Source organism: Lissotriton vulgaris, chromosome 10 (assembly GCF_964263255.1).
Source record: "Lissotriton vulgaris chromosome 10, aLisVul1.2, whole genome shotgun sequence".
NCBI classification, from domain to species: domain Eukaryota; kingdom Metazoa; phylum Chordata; class Amphibia; order Caudata; family Salamandridae; genus Lissotriton; species Lissotriton vulgaris.
Window position 1 is genome coordinate 5,523,153 of NC_141698.1, and position 17,681 is coordinate 5,540,833.

The 17,681-nt window shown below is 49.0% G+C and overlaps 1 protein-coding gene across 3 annotated transcripts in view; it reads right to left on the minus strand.

Annotated features, from left to right (window-relative positions):
- Nucleotides 1–6,145, minus strand: part of LOC147684291 (membrane-associated guanylate kinase, WW and PDZ domain-containing protein 1-like) — a 257,214-nt gene extending 251,069 nt beyond the window's left edge. For all 3 annotated transcript variants that reach the window (XR_015300632.1, XM_086940160.1, XM_086940161.1), the window contains exon 1: nt 6,035–6,145. The gene's annotated coding sequence lies outside the window, so the exon portion shown is untranslated. The remainder of the gene's footprint in view (nt 1–6,034) is intronic.
- Nucleotides 6,146–17,681: the final 11,536 nt, after the last annotated feature.

Here is a 17,681-nt window from a genome sequence, read left to right on the forward strand (position 1 = left end):
CACAAAGGTAACCACTGATGCAAAGGAAACCACTGGTGCAAAGGTAACCACTGATGCAAAGGAAATAACTGATGCAAAGGTAACCACTGGTGAAAAGGTAAGCACTGGTACAAAGGTAACCACTGATGCAAAATTAACCACTAATGCAAAGATAACCACTGGTGCAAGGGTAACCACAGATGCACAGGTAACCACTGGTGCAAAGGTAACCACTGATGCACAGGTAACCACTGGTGCAAAGGTAACCACTGGTGCAAAGGTAAGCAATGGTGCAAAGGTAAGTGCTGGCCAAAGGTAACCACTGATGCAAAGGTAACAACTGGTGCAAAGGGAACCACAGATGCAAAGGTAACCACTGATGCACAGGTAACCACTGGTGCAAAGGTAGGCACTAGTGCAAAGGTAAGTACTGGTTCAAAGATAACCACTGATGCAAAGGTAACCACTGATGCACAGGTAATCACTGGTGCAAAGGTAAGCACTGGTGCAAAGGTAAGCACTGGTGCAAAGGTAACCACTGATGCAAAGGTAACCACTGATGCAAAAGTAACCACTGATGCAAAAGTAAGCACTGTTGCAAAGGTAAGCACTGGTGCAAAGGTAACCACTGATGCAAAGTTAACCACTGGTGTAAAGGTAACCACTGATTCAAAGGTAATCACTGGTGCAAAGGTAAGCATTGGTGCAGATGTAGACACTGATGCAAAGGAAACCACTGATGCAAGCGTAACCACTTGTGTAAAGGTAAGCCTGGTGCAAAGGTAAGCACTGATGCAAAGGTAAGCACTGGTGCAAAGGTAAGCACTGGTGCAAACGTAACCACTGATGCAGCGGTAAGCACTGGTGCAAATGTAACCACTGATGCAAAGGAAACCACTGATGCACACGTAACCACTGGTGTAAAGGTAAGCCTGGTGTAAAGGTAAGCCTGGTGCAAAGGTAAGCACTGATGCAAAGGTAAGCACTGGTGCAAAGGTAAGCACTGGTGCAAAGGTAACCACTGGTGCGAAGGTAACCACTGATGCAGCGGTAACCACTAGTGTAAAGGTAAGCACTGGTGCAAAGGAAACCACTGGTGCAAAGGTAAGCAATGGGGCACATGTAACCAGTGATGCAAAGGTAACTAGTGATGCACAGGTGACCACTGGTGCAAAGGTAAGCACTGGTGCAAAGGTAAGCACTGGTGTAAAGGTAACCACTGATACACAGGTAACCACTGGTTCAAAGGTAAGCACTGGGGCACATGTCACCAGTGATGCAAAGATAACCAGTGATGCACAGGTGACCAGTGATGCAAATGTAAGCACTAGTGCAAAGGTAAGCATTGGTGCAAAGGTAACCACTGATGCAAAGGTAACCACTGATGCAAAGGTAAGCACTGTTGCAAAGGTAAGCACTGATGCACAGGTAAGCACTGGTGCAAAGATAAGCACTGGTGCAAAGGTAACCACTGATGCAGAGGTGACCACTGATGCACAGGTGACCACTGATGCAGAGGTAAACACTGATGCAAAGGAAACCACTGATGCAAAGGTAACCACTGGTGCAAAGGTAAGCACTGGGGCACATGTAACCAGTGATGCAAAGGTAACCAGTGATGCACAGGTGACCACTGGTGCAAAGGTAAGCACTGGTGTAAAGGTAACCACTGATGCAAAGGTAACCACTGATGCACAGGTGACCACTGATGCAAAGGTAAGCACTGGTGCAAAGGTAAGCACTGAGGCACATGTAACCACTGATACACAGGTAACCACTGGTGCAAAGGTAAGCACTGGGGCACATGTAACCAGTGATGCAAAGGTAACCAGTGATGCACAGGTGACCAGTGATGCAAATGTAAGCACTGGTGCAAAGGTAAGCATTGGTGCAAAGGTAACCACTGGTGCAAAGGTAACCACTGATGCAAAGGTAGGCACTGTTACAAGCGTAAGCACTGGTGCAAAGGTAACCACTGATGCACAGGAAACCACTGATGCAAAGGTAAGCATTGGTGCAAATGTAGACACTGATGCAAAGGTAACCAGTGATGCACAGGTAACCACTGGTGCAAAGGTAAGCACTGGTGCAAAGGTAACCACTGGTGCAAAGGTAACCACTGGTGCAAACGTAACCACTGGTGCAAAGGTAACCACTGGTGCAAAAGTAAGCACCGATGCAAAGGTAAGCACCGGTGCAAAGATAAGCACTGGCGCAAAGGTAACCACTGGTGCAAAAGTAAGCACCGATGCAAAGGTAAGCACCGGTGCAAAGATAAGCACTGGTGCAAAGGTAAGCACTGGTGCAAAGGTAAGCATTGGTGCAAATGTAGACACTGATGCAAAGGTAACCAGTGAAGCACAGGTAACCACTGGTGCAAAGGTAAGCACTGGTGCAAAGGAAACCACTGATGCAGAGGTAGACACTGATGCAAAGGTAAGCACTGATACAGGTAACCACTAGTGCAAAGGTAAGCAATGGGGCACATGTAACCAGTGATGCAAAGGTAACTAGTGATGCACAGGTGACCACTGGTGCAAAGGTAAGCACTGGTGCAAAGGTAAGCACTGGTGTAAAGGTAACCACTGATACACAGGTAACCACTGGTTCAAAGGTAAGCACTGGGGCACATGTCACCAGTGATGCAAAGATAACCAGTGATGCACAGGTGACCAGTGATGCAAATGTAAGCACTAGTGCAAAGGTAAGCATTGGTGCAAAGGTAACCACTGATGCAAAGGTAACCACTGATGCAAAGGTAAGCACTGTTGCAAAGGTAAGCACTGATGCACAGGTAAGCACTGGTGCAAAGATAAGCACTGGTGCAAAGGTAACCACTGATGCAGAGGTGACCACTGATGCACAGGTGACCACTGATGCAGAGGTAAACACTGATGCAAAGGAAACCACTGATGCAAAGGTAACCACTGGTGCAAAGGTAAGCACTGGGGCACATGTAACCAGTGATGCAAAGGTAACCAGTGATGCACAGGTGACCACTGGTGCAAAGGTAAGCACTGGTGTAAAGGTAACCACTGATGCAAAGGTAACCACTGATGCACAGGTGACCACTGATGCAAAGGTAAGCACTGGTGCAAAGGTAAGCACTGAGGCACATGTAACCACTGATACACAGGTAACCACTGGTGCAAAGGTAAGCACTGGGGCACATGTAACCAGTGATGCAAAGGTAACCAGTGATGCACAGGTGACCAGTGATGCAAATGTAAGCACTGGTGCAAAGGTAAGCATTGGTGCAAAGGTAACCACTGGTGCAAAGGTAACCACTGATGCAAAGGTAGGCACTGTTACAAGCGTAAGCACTGGTGCAAAGGTAACCACTGATGCACAGGAAACCACTGATGCAAAGGTAAGCATTGGTGCAAATGTAGACACTGATGCAAAGGTAACCAGTGATGCACAGGTAACCACTGGTGCAAAGGTAAGCACTGGTGCAAAGGTAACCACTGGTGCAAAGGTAACCACTGGTGCAAACGTAACCACTGGTGCAAAGGTAACCACTGGTGCAAAAGTAAGCACCGATGCAAAGGTAAGCACCGGTGCAAAGATAAGCACTGGCGCAAAGGTAACCACTGGTGCAAAAGTAACCACTGGTGCAAAAGTAAGCACCGATGCAAAGGTAAGCACCAGTGCAAAGATAAGCACTTGTGCAAAGGTAAGCACTGGTGCAAAGGTAAGCATTGGTGCAAATGTAGACACTGATGCAAAGGTAACCAGTGATGCACAGGTAACCACTGGTGCAAAGGTAAGCACTGGTGCAAAGGTAACCACTGGTGCAAAAGTAAGCACCGATGCAAAGGTAAGCACCGGTGCAAAGATAAGCACTGGTGCAAAGGTAAGCACTGGTGCAAAGGTAAGCACAAAGGTAAGCACTGGTGCAAAGGTAAGCAATGGTGCATAGATAAGCACTGATGCTAAGGTAACCATTATTGCAAAGGTAAGCACTGATACAAAGGTAAGCACTGATGCAAAGATAAGCACTAGGTCAAAGGTAAGCACTCGTGCAAAGGTAACCACTGATGCAAAGGTAAGCATTGGTGCAAATGTAGACACTGATGCAAAGCTAACCAGTGATGCACAGGCAACCACTGGTGCAAAGGTAAGCACTAGTGCACAAGTAACCAGTGATGCAAAGGTAACCAGTGGTGCACAGGTGACCACTGATGCAAAGGTAAGCACTGGTGCAAAGGTAAGCACTGGTGCAAAGGTAACCACTGATGCAAAGGTGACCACTGATGCACAGGTGACCACTGATGCAAAGGTAACCACTGGTGCAAAGGTAATCACTGATGCAAACGTAACCACTGGTGCAAAGGTAACCACTGGTGCAAAGGTAACCACTGATGCAAAGGTGACCACTGATGCCCAGGTGACCACTGATGCAAAGGTAACCACTGGTGCAAAGGTAATCACTGATGCAAACGTAACTACTGGTGCAAAGGTAACCACTGGTGCAAAGGTAAGCACTGGTGCAAAGGTAAGCACCGATGCAAAGGTAAGCACTGGTGCAAAGGTAAGCACTGGTGCAAAGGTAAGCACTGGTGCAAAGGTAAGCACTGATGCAAAGAAAAGCACTGATACAAAGGTAAGCACTGGTGCAAAGGTAAGCACTGGTGCAAAGGTAAGCACTGGTGGAAAGGTAAGCACTGGTGCAAAGGTAAGCAATGGTGCATAGATAAGCACTGATGCTAAGGTAACCATTGATGCAAAGGTAAGCACTGATACAAAGGTAAGCACTGATGCAAAGGTAAGCACTAGGTCAAAGGTAAGCACTGGTGCACAGGTGACCACCGATGCAAAGGTAACCACTGGTGCAAAGGTAGCTACTGATGCAAAGGTAAGCACTGGTGCACAGGTGACCACCGATGCAAAGGTAAGCACTGGTGCAAAGGTAACAACTGAAGCAAAGGTAAGCACTGGTGCAGGGGTAACCACTGGTGCAAAGGTAACCACTGAAGCAAAGGTATGCACTGGTGCAAATGTAACCACTGGAGCTAAGGTGAGCACAGGTGCAAAGGTAACCACTGGTGCAAAGGTAAGCACTGTTGCAAAGGTAAGCACTGGTGCAAAGGTAACCACTGAAGCAAAGGTAAGCACTGGTGCAGGGGTAACCACTGGTGCAAAGGTATGCACTGGTGCAAAGGTATGCACTGGTGCAAAGGTAACCACTGAAGCTAAGGTGAGCACAGGTGCAAAGGTAACCACTGGTGCAAAGGTAAGCACTGTTGCAAAGGTAAGCACTGGTGCAAAGGTAACCACTGAAGCAAAGGTAAGCACTGGTGCAGGGGTAACCACTGGTGCAAAGGTATGCACAGGTGCAAAGGTAAGCACTGGTGCAAAGGTAAGCACTGATGCAAAGGTAAGCACTGGTGCAAAGGTAAGCACTGGTGCAAAGGTGACCACTGATGCAAAGGTAAGCACTGATGCAAAGGTAAGCACTGGTGCAAAGGTAAGCACTGGTGCAAAGGTAAACACTGGTGCACAGGGGTCTCTGACCCCGCTCCTTTCTCCCTGCCCGAAGCTGCACTGTCCGGCACAGTTCCCATCCGCTCCCCATGGGTTTCTGCTCTCTCCATCCACTGCCATCGTGTTTATGCCCCCATCTCTCACCCGCCCTCTCCTCTTCTCTCTGTCCCTCCCTCTGCCCCTGCCCCTCCCCCTGCCTCGTGGACAGTGCACAGGGTGGCAGGCAGACTTCTGCCCCGATAGCCCCGCCCGCTCTGTCCCCTTCTCCTGTCTTCGTCGCACTGTGTCTCTTCCCCAAGCTCCTGTCCTACCCCCCCCCCCCCCCACACACACACACCCTTTAAGCACCAACCTATATCTCCCTAGACCAGGAGCATGTCTCTGTCCCTGTACATTGGTCTCTGCCCCATCCAACGTCCCTGTGCCCTCAGCCTTTCTCTGTCTCTATCCAAAGGGCCTCTCGGTCCCCTTCTCCTGCCCTCATCCCCCTGTCTCTCTGTCCGGGGCTCCTGTCCTATCCCCCTCCCCTGCCTCCCTGCCCCAGTGCCTGTCCCTCCCCTCCACTCACCTCTTGGAAATCGGATTACCCCCGCCCCGGTGCTCCGGGCCTCCCGCCGTCCTCATGCTGCCCCAGGCTGGCACTGCCCACTGCCCGGAGGACTCGGACCCCACTGCCCGCGGGTGCCCGGCAACAAGAGGAGGCAGGGAGCCTAGCAATGCACATCACATGGTTACCATGGAAACCGGCAGATCCCGGCCGAGGATGCTGGAGGCTGGACCACCAGGAGGGGGCGGGGCAGAGTCAGGAGTGACAGCTCCAGCCAGCAGTGAGGAGGAGAGAGGGGGAGGGGCAGAGTCAGGAGTGACAGGTGCAGCCAGCAGTGAGGAGGAGAGTGGGGCGGGGCAGAGTCAGGAGTGACAGGTGTAGCCAGCAGTGAGGAGGAGAGGTCCCAGGAGGGGGCGGGGCAGAGTCAGGAGAGACAGGTCCAGCCAGCATTGAGGAGGAGAGGGTCCAGGAGGGGGCGGGTCAGAGTCAGGAGTGACAGGTGCAGCCAGCAGTGAGGAGGAGAGGTCCCAGTAGGGGGCGGGGCAGAGTCAGGAGTGACAGGTCCAGCCAGCATTGAGGAGGAGAGGGTCCAGGAGGGGGCAGGGCAGAGTCAGGAGTGACAGGTGCAGCCAGCAGTGAAGGAGGAGAGGTCCCAGGAGGGGGCGGGGCAGAGTCAGGAGTGACAGGTGCAGCTAGCAGTGAGGAGGAGAGGGTCCAGGAGGGGGCGGGGCAGAGTCAGGAGTGACAGCTCCAGCCTGCAGTGAGGAGGAGAGGTCCCAGGAGGGGACGGGCAGAGTCAGGAGTGACAGGTGCAGCCAGCAGTGAGGAGGAGAGGTCCCAGGAGGGGGCGGGCAGAGTCAGGAGTGACAGGTGCAGCCAGCAGTAAGGAGGAGAGGTCCCAGGAGGGGGCGGGGCAGAGTCGGGAGTGACAGGTGCAGCCAGCAGTGAGGAGGAGAGGGTCCAGGAGGGGGCGGGCAGAGTCAGGAGTGACAGGTGCAGCCAGCAGTGAGGAGGAGAGGTCCCAGGAGGGGGCGGGGCAGAGTCAGGAGTGACAGGTCCAGCCAGCATTGAGGAGGAGAGGGTCCAGGAGGGGGCAGGGCAGAGTCAGGAGTGACAGGTGCAACCAGCAGTGAGGAGGAGAGGTCCCAGGAGGGGGCGGGGCAGAGTCAGGAGTGACAGGTGCAGCTAGCAGTGAGGAGGAGAAGGTCCAGGAGGGGGCGGGGCAGAGTCAGGAGTGACAGCTCCAGCCAGCAGTGAGGAGGAGAGGTCCCAGGAGGGGGCGGGGCAGAGTCAGGAGTGACAGGTGCAGCTAGCAGTGAAGAGGAGAGGGTCTAGGAGGGGCGGGGCAGAGTCAGGAGTGACAGGTCCAGCCAGCAGTGAGGAGGAGAGGTCCCAGGAGGGGACGGGGCAGAGTCAGGAGTGACAGGTGCAGCCAGCAGTGAGGAGGAGAGGTCCCAGAAGGGGGCGGGTTGAGTCAGGAGTGACAGGTCCAGCCAGCAGTGAGGAGGAGAGGTCCCAGGAAGCGGCGGGCAGAGTCACGAGTGACAGGTGCAGCCAGCAGTGAGGAGGAGAGGTCCCAGGAGGGGGCGGGGCAGAGTCAGGAGTGACAGGTCCAGCCAGCATTGAGGAGGAGAGGGTCCAGGAGGGGGCGGGGCAGAGTCAGGAGTGACAGGTGCAGCCAGCAGTGAGGAGGAGAGGTCCAGGAGGGGGCGGGGCAGAGTCAGGAGTGACAGCTCCAGCCAGCAGTGTTGTTTGTGGACCCTCTCCCCCTTTCCCCCGTTGTTCAGGTCTGATTGTATACTTAGCCCGGGCTCTGCCTGTCTTTGGTCACTGTGTGTAAGTGTGTTTCCTCTCACTAGGGGTCCTGCGAGGTCGCAGCCCCCCGTATCATGTCGCCATCTCCTCTTGTGTTGTGTTGTATTGTGTTGTGTGCCTTCCCTTGCTCTGTCTGGTTGTATCCATAGCCCGGGATCTGCCTGCCTTTGGTCACTGTGTGGTGAGTGTGTTGGCTGCCCGTGGTCCACAAAGGGGACCCTCATAAGAGGACGGTCGCTTAGTGCCACAAGCACACAAGACAGTCTAGCGTTGTGACCCCCCCCATGGGGTCGGCACGCAGCGTAACTTCCAGTAGTGGGTGGGAGGGGGATGAGGTATAAGTGCCTCTCCCCGCACACCTGGCGACCTCTTTGCTGTTGCCCTTGAAGCCAACATGGTGGGTTATCTTACGGGCAATCCAAGGGTAGGCAACCCCTCCGTCGCTTGCCCACCTGATGTGCCAAATTACACTTTGGCCGTGGCCAATCGGTGCTCACCAATTTTGGGGGAGGGGCTAGCCCCTCCCTCCGTTGGACTGCCAGTCCACCCCTTACTCACGCCCTAGGAGGGGCGGAGCGTTCCAGGCAACCTCCGGTCGCTCAGGTCCACAACTGCCCGTAGGACTAACGGGGCGCAGTCGCTCCTCCAGGGTCCACGGCGAGGTGCTCCCTGGGGATATTTGGCCTTTGCACTCTTGTGGTGCTCCTGCAGAGCGTATCACTCTGTACTTTACAGCTTCTGGATCGCCCTGTTACACAAAATACCAAGTTAGAACACCTATCCCACTCCACCCTTGCACTTACGCCGGGTAAACGGTAGGGAGGGAAACGTATCAAGGGCAGCAGCAAAGAGGCCGCCAAGTGGGCGGGGAGAGACACTTATACCTCATCCCCGCCCACCCCCTACTAGAAGTGACGCTGCACGCGGACCCAGGGGGGGGGTCCCACAACATTAGACTGTCTTATGTGCCCTCATGTGGCACTAAGGCCTCTGATGAGGGTCCCCTTCGTGGACCACGGGCAGCCAACATAGTGCCAATAAGAGCAACCCTCCCCATCCACTTACCTGTACTGCGGCGTTCCCGGGCTGCCCTCCTCCTTGTCCTCGCCGTACCGATAATCCTTGAGAAAACTGCGCATGAGGGGGTCCGCATGCATGCGCAGTTTTTTCATGGATTACCGATACGGCGGGGAAGAGGGCAGCCCAGGGACGCCCCAGTACAGGAAAGTGGTTTTAAATTTATCTTTAATTAATGTTTAATTACTTGTTAATGGGGGGTGGAGTCCAGCGCTGCTCAACTCTGCTGCGGAGTGTGTGGAGATTTGCGTTATCCGTTTTCACCGCAGAACGCGGAAAAGGCAAATCTCTGCAGACTCTGCAGGCAGAGCGGTGTTCTCCGCCCAGGGTTAATTAAGGACAAGGAGGCGATGATTATGCATTTCTTTCTGCACTTTATTAAATCAGCAGTCTTTACAGGACTACGGGTGTGGGTGGCACACTAAGTGCACCCTGCTAGGGACTGACCGGTAAATCAAATAAGCCAATCAGAGAGAACCAATCACAATAACAATTTACATAGGGAGCACTTGCACTTTGACACTGATCAGCAGTTGCAAAGTGCCCAAAGCATGTAAGCCAGCAAAAACGAAATGCAGCACAGCATCAAAAATACAGGAGGCAGAGGCAAAAAGTCAGAGGGGACCACGCCAAAGATGCCAAGTCTAACACACACCATCTATCCATCAGTGCCAGGAAGATCGTGCGATCCAGTTGCCAGTTGCTCCTGTCCGAGAAGTTCCGACGATTCCAATCCGCTGCCATATTCTGTGCTCCTGGGAGGTACTACGCTGTCACCAAAATCTGCTTCTGTAATCTGTAGTAATACGTTTGAAGAATTGGGCCCCTGCATACAAGGTAGCCTTGCCGGCTACAGCGAAAATATTAACAACTAGGAAAAAGATCTAGGCAAGTAACATTATACGTATGTGCGCAAGCAAAAAAATATCTAGAAAACAGATAATTCCATTCTATATATGTCAAATAAGATGCATTGTTGCTTGTGTTACTTTTATCAAATGATTTATTAATTATTAAAAGTTGTCACATTTGAGATTTGGATCAGCTTCTTTCTGGTTCTCTGGTTTGCACTGAGCCCGTAGATGTACCGTAACCTAATGCAAGTACTAAATCCGATCTATCAGATGTAGGGACACTTGCTTGTTTTACAGTTTTTTTATGCATGATCTTTCTTCAGCCATGCACACTTCTGCTTTGCTCACACCTATTGCGGTATTATATTCTTTATTCTGTATGTGTGGTGGTTCTATAGGTATCTTTACGATCACATGGGCCCCAACATACTGATCATTTACTGAAAACCATATCCGATCTTATATTAAGACGCCGTGTAAATATAACATCTGCTGGCTTATAAAGCTAGTGTTTTTATTGTTCTCTGTGTCCTATGTAGTGAATACTGTGACGGATTCCTGACAACGGCATTTCAGCCAAAACGCGCGTAGTGTCAACATACCGCCAGCTTTTCGTACCAATTTAGTCATCCGCATTGTGGATTCCCTTTACATGGTGATATTCTTTGATCAATCTATGTAATGTACAGAGGAGAAAAAAGGAGAAAAAATGTTAATCACTGCCTCCTAAAATGTGTATTCATTAATGTATCTATTGCAAATTTGGACACTGGATAAAATTAATGAATTTTGTATGTTGAGAATTATCAGGTACTATATCAAATGTGACAACTTTTAATAATTAATATATAATTTGATAAAAATAACACAAGCAACCTCGCATTTTATTTGACATATGCAATGGAATTATCTGTGGTCTAGATATTGTTCTGTCTGCACACATATGTATAATGTTATTTGCCTAGGTCTTTTTCCCAGTTGTCTGTAGTCTGTAGTGCCAGAAATCCTTCGCCAGATTCGAAAGTGTCTTTGAGCGGGTGACCCCAAGCCGATTGCAACAAGATGCTCTGTCTCTGGTGAGGGATTCGACCGCAAAGGATCCGCCAAAGAGTTCCAAGCAGTTGATGTGTAATTGCAGCTCGTCCCCCAACCATCATCCCCCCCATCGACACATCTCCACATCTGGCTCCTCAGCCCAACCGGCTGGCATCTGATACTATGACTATGCCTGGCGCTGTCACAAAGATTGCTCTCCCGTTCCAAGCGTCGTTGTGGTTGACCCACCATTGGAGTTCTGTTCTGGCTTCGTGTGTCAGGGATATTAATTCGAGTAGGTTAATTCTCTTCATAGGTGTGTCACCTTCAGTCTCTGTATGGCCCGGTAGTGCAGCGGGCTGGGGAAGATTGCTTGTATGGATGACAAGAGTTGTCCTACTATCCAGGCCAATAGCAGCAGGGAGATCCTGCCCCGCCTTAGGACTGTTCTGAGTTCCTTCCAGGTTTGGGAGACATTCGAGGATGGTAGGCTCTGGGAAGTCGAGGTCGATTTGATGAGAAACCCCAGGAAGGTCATTTGTTGTGTGGGTATCAGTTCAGACTTACGCTCGTTGATGATGGACCCAAGTTCCTAAAGTCGCCCAATAGTTATGTTCAGACTGTATCTGAGTTGCATTGGAGACTGGTCCATAAGGAGGATGTCATGGAGATAAATAAATCATTCGTACTCCTCGTGTGCGGAGGGTCTCTACCACTGGCTGCAGTAACTTGGGGAAGCACCAAGGGGTCGATGAGAGGCCAAAGGGAAGAGCACGAAGAGCACGGAACTCGTAAAATTGGCCCATCCATGCGAATCGAAGGAATCTCCTTTGGACAGCCCCATCGCAAGTTCTCAAATTGCTGTGTAAATGGCTGCAGTACCTTAAAATCGCCACCAGGTCTCGAGCAAAGGTTGGTTGCAGAGAAGAGCCCTGAGAGCTTCACAGAGCCTCGTTGGGTTTCTCCCCACACGCGTGTTTGCTGCCAGTGAGAGTGCTTGGATAGAGCCGCCTCACTCTGCAGTACCATACCTGTCAGGAATGAAGACGGTGTACAACAGCACCCCTTCCAGACCCTCAAGGGAACGGGAAGCTCGCTCAGGCTAAATGCCTACTTTGCGAATAAGTGATAATGACCAACGCTAGCAGCATATCACAGGCAATAAACTTTAAATAGTAAATCGCCCACTATACATAATATTAAGGCTCCCAGTTTTCAGTTTTTACTGATTTTTACAGATAAATACAGACAGAAAACAATGTGATTCCGGTCTGTATTTATTTTTAAAAGAGGAAAAATACGGAAATTATGCTTCTTGTGGGTGACTCTCCGTGCTGTCTTTCGTGCTTTCTAGGACAACAGCTGAGCAGACACACAAAATGGGAAGTTAAAAAAAAGGTTCAGATTTCCCTGAATACAGGCATGTGTTTGCATATATTTATATTATAATACTGATATTTAGCTGTGGGTGTAATGTTTGGCTATATTTGGCTGGTTAGTTTGCTAAAACGCGACAGGCAGGAAAGTATGTGTGCATGTGAGGGTGGGCCCTCCCGGATCCTCTGCTGAAGCTGCTTCCCGGTGCTCTCCTGATCCAGAGTGCGGACCCTTGTGGACTTGGGCCAGGCCTTGGGAAGCTTTTTATTTGCCACTGCAGCAGTCGTGGGGTCTGAAACCACTGAGAATGTGGCAGCGGCGGCACTGCAGATCCTGTGATGCGGCCTTGGGTGGCGGCGGACGTTGTGGCACACAAACAGTGGGCTGAGGACCGAGGGAGATGAAGGGGCAGGGTCAACTTGCTGCCCCAACGCAGCTGCTTTGGTGAGGACTGACGGACACTTCATTGTGCTAGGGCCCGACTAGTAAGCCACCATCCCAACAAGCGTGGAGGGCATCTGGACATCACCACAAGAACCCCAGCACTGGCAAGAAGATCATGCTGTGTAAATATGTAATAAATATTTGTAAAACCCTAATCGCTTCAACTTTTCCTAAAATGTGACCTTGAGTGAATTGGCAACTTCTATATATGTAACTCCAACCAATAGTATCCGTAGTAGACTTATGTACTTACTACCATTGTTATGCGAATTTAGAGTTTATCTTTTTGTATCTTTTAAGTAATTCATGTACTCTGTAGTCCTTATGTAATCTACTGGTTCGTTTGTAAAGGGCTCTGACACCTTTGGGTAAAGTTTGTGTTATATAAAAACGCATAAATTAATAAATACAATTATATACATCACAACCCCTACTCCACAAGGAAGAGAGCACGCATACAAGGGCTGCTGGATTAAGGTTTTTTTATTGCGGTGGGCCTCCTCCGACCCAGCACACAGGAGAGACACATTTTGGCTGACACAGCAGCCTTTCTCAATTTAATGAGCGCCATTTTACTTCAACATATATACCCTGTCCCAAGCATAGACATAGAAAAAATCTCACACAAGTTACTATACATCGACATCTGTTTAAAAATACATTATATTTTTTTATGAAAACTAACCTATACACCGGGTTATGTGTGTATTTCTTATACTCTATCACACATTGGTATTAAATAGATTGGAGTAACAAGATATATGTATTTATAAAACTTCTTTTTAATTATAATTTTTTTTTAAACTTCTCACAATTGGTTATGTGGCTTTTTTTCTTTTCACACTTTTTTTATATATATACATAAATAATCATTGGTATATTTTTTCACAATTCATACAAAATTCTAAACATAGATATATATCTCATTACAATGATTTATCATACATATATATATATTGATACATAAGTCAACAACTGATTATCCTTGACCAATACAAAACTAGATCCAACGCGTTTCGGCGAATCGCCTTCATCAGGAGTTTTGTATTCTTTATAGTTGATACTTGAGTATGATAATGAGGGTTCTATGCGTGATAAAGGAAAGCAGTATCTGGATGGCGACAACTGGGGAGGATCCTGGACAGGTTTAGAATCTGAGAAATGATCTATTCTGGTGGAAGTATAGTCCTCCAATTAAACGGTACGTACAGAGGTATGATCTGCGGTGTTCCCCTGATGTGGAATTCTGGCGAGATATGCGAATGTTTGAAAGTGATGTTTATGAATGTCACAGCTATGATGGATGACTTTACGTCCTTACATGGCACACTGTGACCAATGTTAAAATACGGTCGGCACGAATCCCGTCATACCCGAACTGCTGCATTATAAAATACATTCTAGTACATTACATTGGATATACATGTAGTGAGTGTTGCTATGATTAAAAATTCATTTAATTCCTTGGCTGAGGTGTTGTCCCAGGTGTCATCATCGGTCCTTAAGGACCATCACTATGGCAGTCCCCTCCCTGCTAGTTAAGCATGGGCGGAAAATCCGTTTCGCTCGCGGATTTTGCGGATTTTCGGTAAATTCGCAATCCGCGAGATCCGCGAATCTCCCGCAAAATCCGCAAATCCGCGAGCAGCGGATTTTATGGCTTGCTCGCACTGTTCGCGTGAGTTCGCGGCTTGCCAGTACAACTTCGCACCCCGCGAGTAAGTGCTAAATTGCAGAAATACGATCTTAGCATAACTGAAACTACTTACCAGGTTCAAAAGTTCAGGCTCATCATTAGTAGCCATTTCCTGTAGTGCTTCCTGAGGGGCCCCTCCAGAGTTCAGTTGCCAGTTGCAACTATTATGTGACCCTGCTCTGAACCTCAGAATAGTTACACATATGCCACAAAGGTCCTGAATTACAGCTAAGGGAGACAAGCAGGAGCCAGGCTGGAAGTTAAAATCCATTAATCAGCCCCTAATTCATTATTGTCAGTTGGGGCAGGGCAGGTGTTGTAACTAATTTTGCAACAATGAAAGCACTTAGCAAGTGCAAAAGATCACTAATCAGGAAGCACTAAGGAAGCAGGTGCCAGCTAAAAAAATATTCTGTGACACATTAATCAGCCCCAAATTAATTCAGGTCACTTGAGGCAGGGAAGGTGTGCTTTGCTTTGCCGAAAATAATGTACACTGGACAACCAGAGGGTGTGGTGATGAAACAGAGGGTGGCATGGGTGGGCCAGAGGGTGGCATGAGTAGTCAGAGAGTGGCAGTGGTGACAGAGAGTGGCAGTGATGAAGAAGAGTGTCCCAAACAGGCTGGACACGTAGAAACAACAAGTTCGCAAAACTTGCGACCCGACAGGTAAGTTCGCAAATTGCGAAATTGTAAAAACCCTCGCGAACTGGCAGAAACACGCGCAAACACAAAAAAAAAAATCCGCAAATTCGCGGGAATTCGCGGATTTTGCGGATTGCGAGTTCGCAAATCCGCAAAATTCGCGAACGCGAGATTCGCAAAATTCGCCCATGCTTACTGCTAGTTCCCATTGGTAATTCCTCCCTTTCTACCCCAGGTGAGGTGGACGAGTCGTCTTTTTCCGCGCACAATACTTCAGAGTCAGACAAGGACACAGAGAAAACGCATAAGGCGGAAAAACGCAAGCGTAAATCACACTATGTGGAAGAAGATACATTGAATATAAGTCTCTTATTTGATCCAGAAAACATCAGGCACCCGCGGTCCAGGGAATGGGTGCCCTGCATAGAAGTGGCATACTATGTGCAGGAGAACACGAGGCAGGAGTTTGAGCGTGAGCTACGCAGTACTTTATGGTCAGAGTGTCCAAGACCTGCCTTACTAGGTAAAGTGACGGACACCCCAGAACTAGACCCCAACATGGAACTAGACGTCCAACATGGCGACCTGCCTTAAAAAATTTGCTAAGGACCCAAATAAGAGGTTAGATAGGGCATGGACGGGATGCCAAGATAAATGACTAGATGTATCAGGGCCCCTCACCAAGATTCTAGACTTAGCCATCAGGGCTAAGGATTCAAACACATCCCTTCATCCAACAAGATTGCTAGAGTGGGCTCAGAGAGCTCTGTGCTTTCTAGAAAATGCCAATTGTGCACTGTCCACTGAGCGCAGAAATGTGTTCCTGATGAGACTGGATCCCCAATTGGCGGATATGGCCAATAAGGAAGCAGGCATGCTGGCTAATGGCCTTTTGTTTGGCGACAAGTTCGTCAAAGAATTAGGGAAGGACGTGGCCACCTTTACGGCCCTGGACGAGGCCCAAGTTTTAATTTTAAAAGTATTTCACAGTGGCCTTTTTACCAGGGCAGGGCACTTCAGGGGTCGATCGACCGCCAGAGGAAACTTCCTGGCCTCCAGAGGTTTCGACAACAGAGGATGTGACGGCGCCACCTGATTGAACTTCTATCCCACCCACAATAGAGGAGGGAGAGGCAGACAAAATTGAGGTGGCTACAGAGGCAAGCTACAACAACAACGCTGGTGACACCTCCTATGCAGGTTAGCATGGTACAGGCAGGGGAGGTGTTGGTTGGAGGAAGAATTGGATTGTTCTTTCAAAATTGGGAGGCAATAACACAAGACACTTGGTACTCCAGACTATACAGGGTTTTTAACTGGAGTTCTATTCCTCCCCGGTACAACCGTGGAGGCCTCAACCTCTTCACTTTTTCCTAAAAGAAAGCTCTTTCATAGACGAGGAGATAGTATTCCTATTGAAAAAAGGGGCGATCATAGTCTTCACCTCACCCTCACGGTTTTGTCAGCACGATTTTTCTAGTGCCAAAGAAAGATCAGGGATTCTGCCTAGTGTTAAATCTCAAGGAGTTCAATTCCTGGATGGCGTATCGCCATTTCAAAACATAGGGCATACACCTATTGAGAGACTGGAGGAGGTGGGTGGGCACACACTGCCTCACATCCCAGCACTCGGTTCGCCCGATGCATCACAGTAAATGCAGTGCATGATAACACTTGCTTCGGTGACAGGCTTTAGTTTTTCACCCTTGTTGGTGTAGCCAGTGCTATGTATCTCTAGACACGTGTTTCAGGATAGTTGTCTTCTTCAGTAGAGAGCAGCACAATCTTTATGGGGGTGCTGGAAATGCTGCCCAAAGTCTTCTCAGGTCTCTGTACCACTCGCTGGGCGCAGGTGCGTTCGTTAAGCAGTTCCGTTGGGACATCCCCATATTGAAGGGACACCGGTTGGGGAACATCTTTTTATTTGTAAGCTCTGGAGAGGTATTAGATTGGTGAAACCACTGAAGCCCGGATATTCTACCCTTTTTGATGGAAATGTGCTGCTTTGTTTTTATTAGAAGCTGGCTGGCGAATGAGGGACTCTCACGCAAACAGTTGTCAGCAAAGCTCACCTTGTCATTATGTCTCATTTTCTGTACATGAGTCTCGGATTTAAGGGCCTTGGATTTGGCAGGTAGAGTATTTACTCCCTCTGGGGCTTCCGTCCCAATTTCTAAACGAACTAAGACAAATTCAAAATGTGTGAGTTATCCTGCCTTTCCACATCATAGTAAACTATGTGAAGTCCAATGTGTAACATGTTACGCGGATTGTACTTGTGAATTTAGAAATGATGTGTCAGGTCAATTGTTGATTCCCCTTCTGAAACCTTTTCGCCCAGTCTCTTCAGCGACTTTGGCAAGAGGGGCCAAATGGCTCTTGAGTGAAGCTGGTATTGACATCTACGTATTTGGAGCTCATTCTGTGAGAGGGGCAACGGCAACTAAAGCCTTTGACTGGTTCTTGTTTAGAGGACATTATGACTGCGGCGGATTGGTCATCCGATTCAACGTTTAAAACATTTCATCACAAACCTATTGTGGATGTGGCTATAAATGTGGTGGAAAAACTTTAAACTAGCAAAATCAGAGTCCTCTGTTTCCTGACATAGAATTAAAAAAAATCTTACTTACGCGTCAAGAATTTTCAATTCTATTAAGGACACGGAGTCGAGGATTATCCCACCCAGAGAGGAGATATATTGAAATATTGGTGGTTTATCAT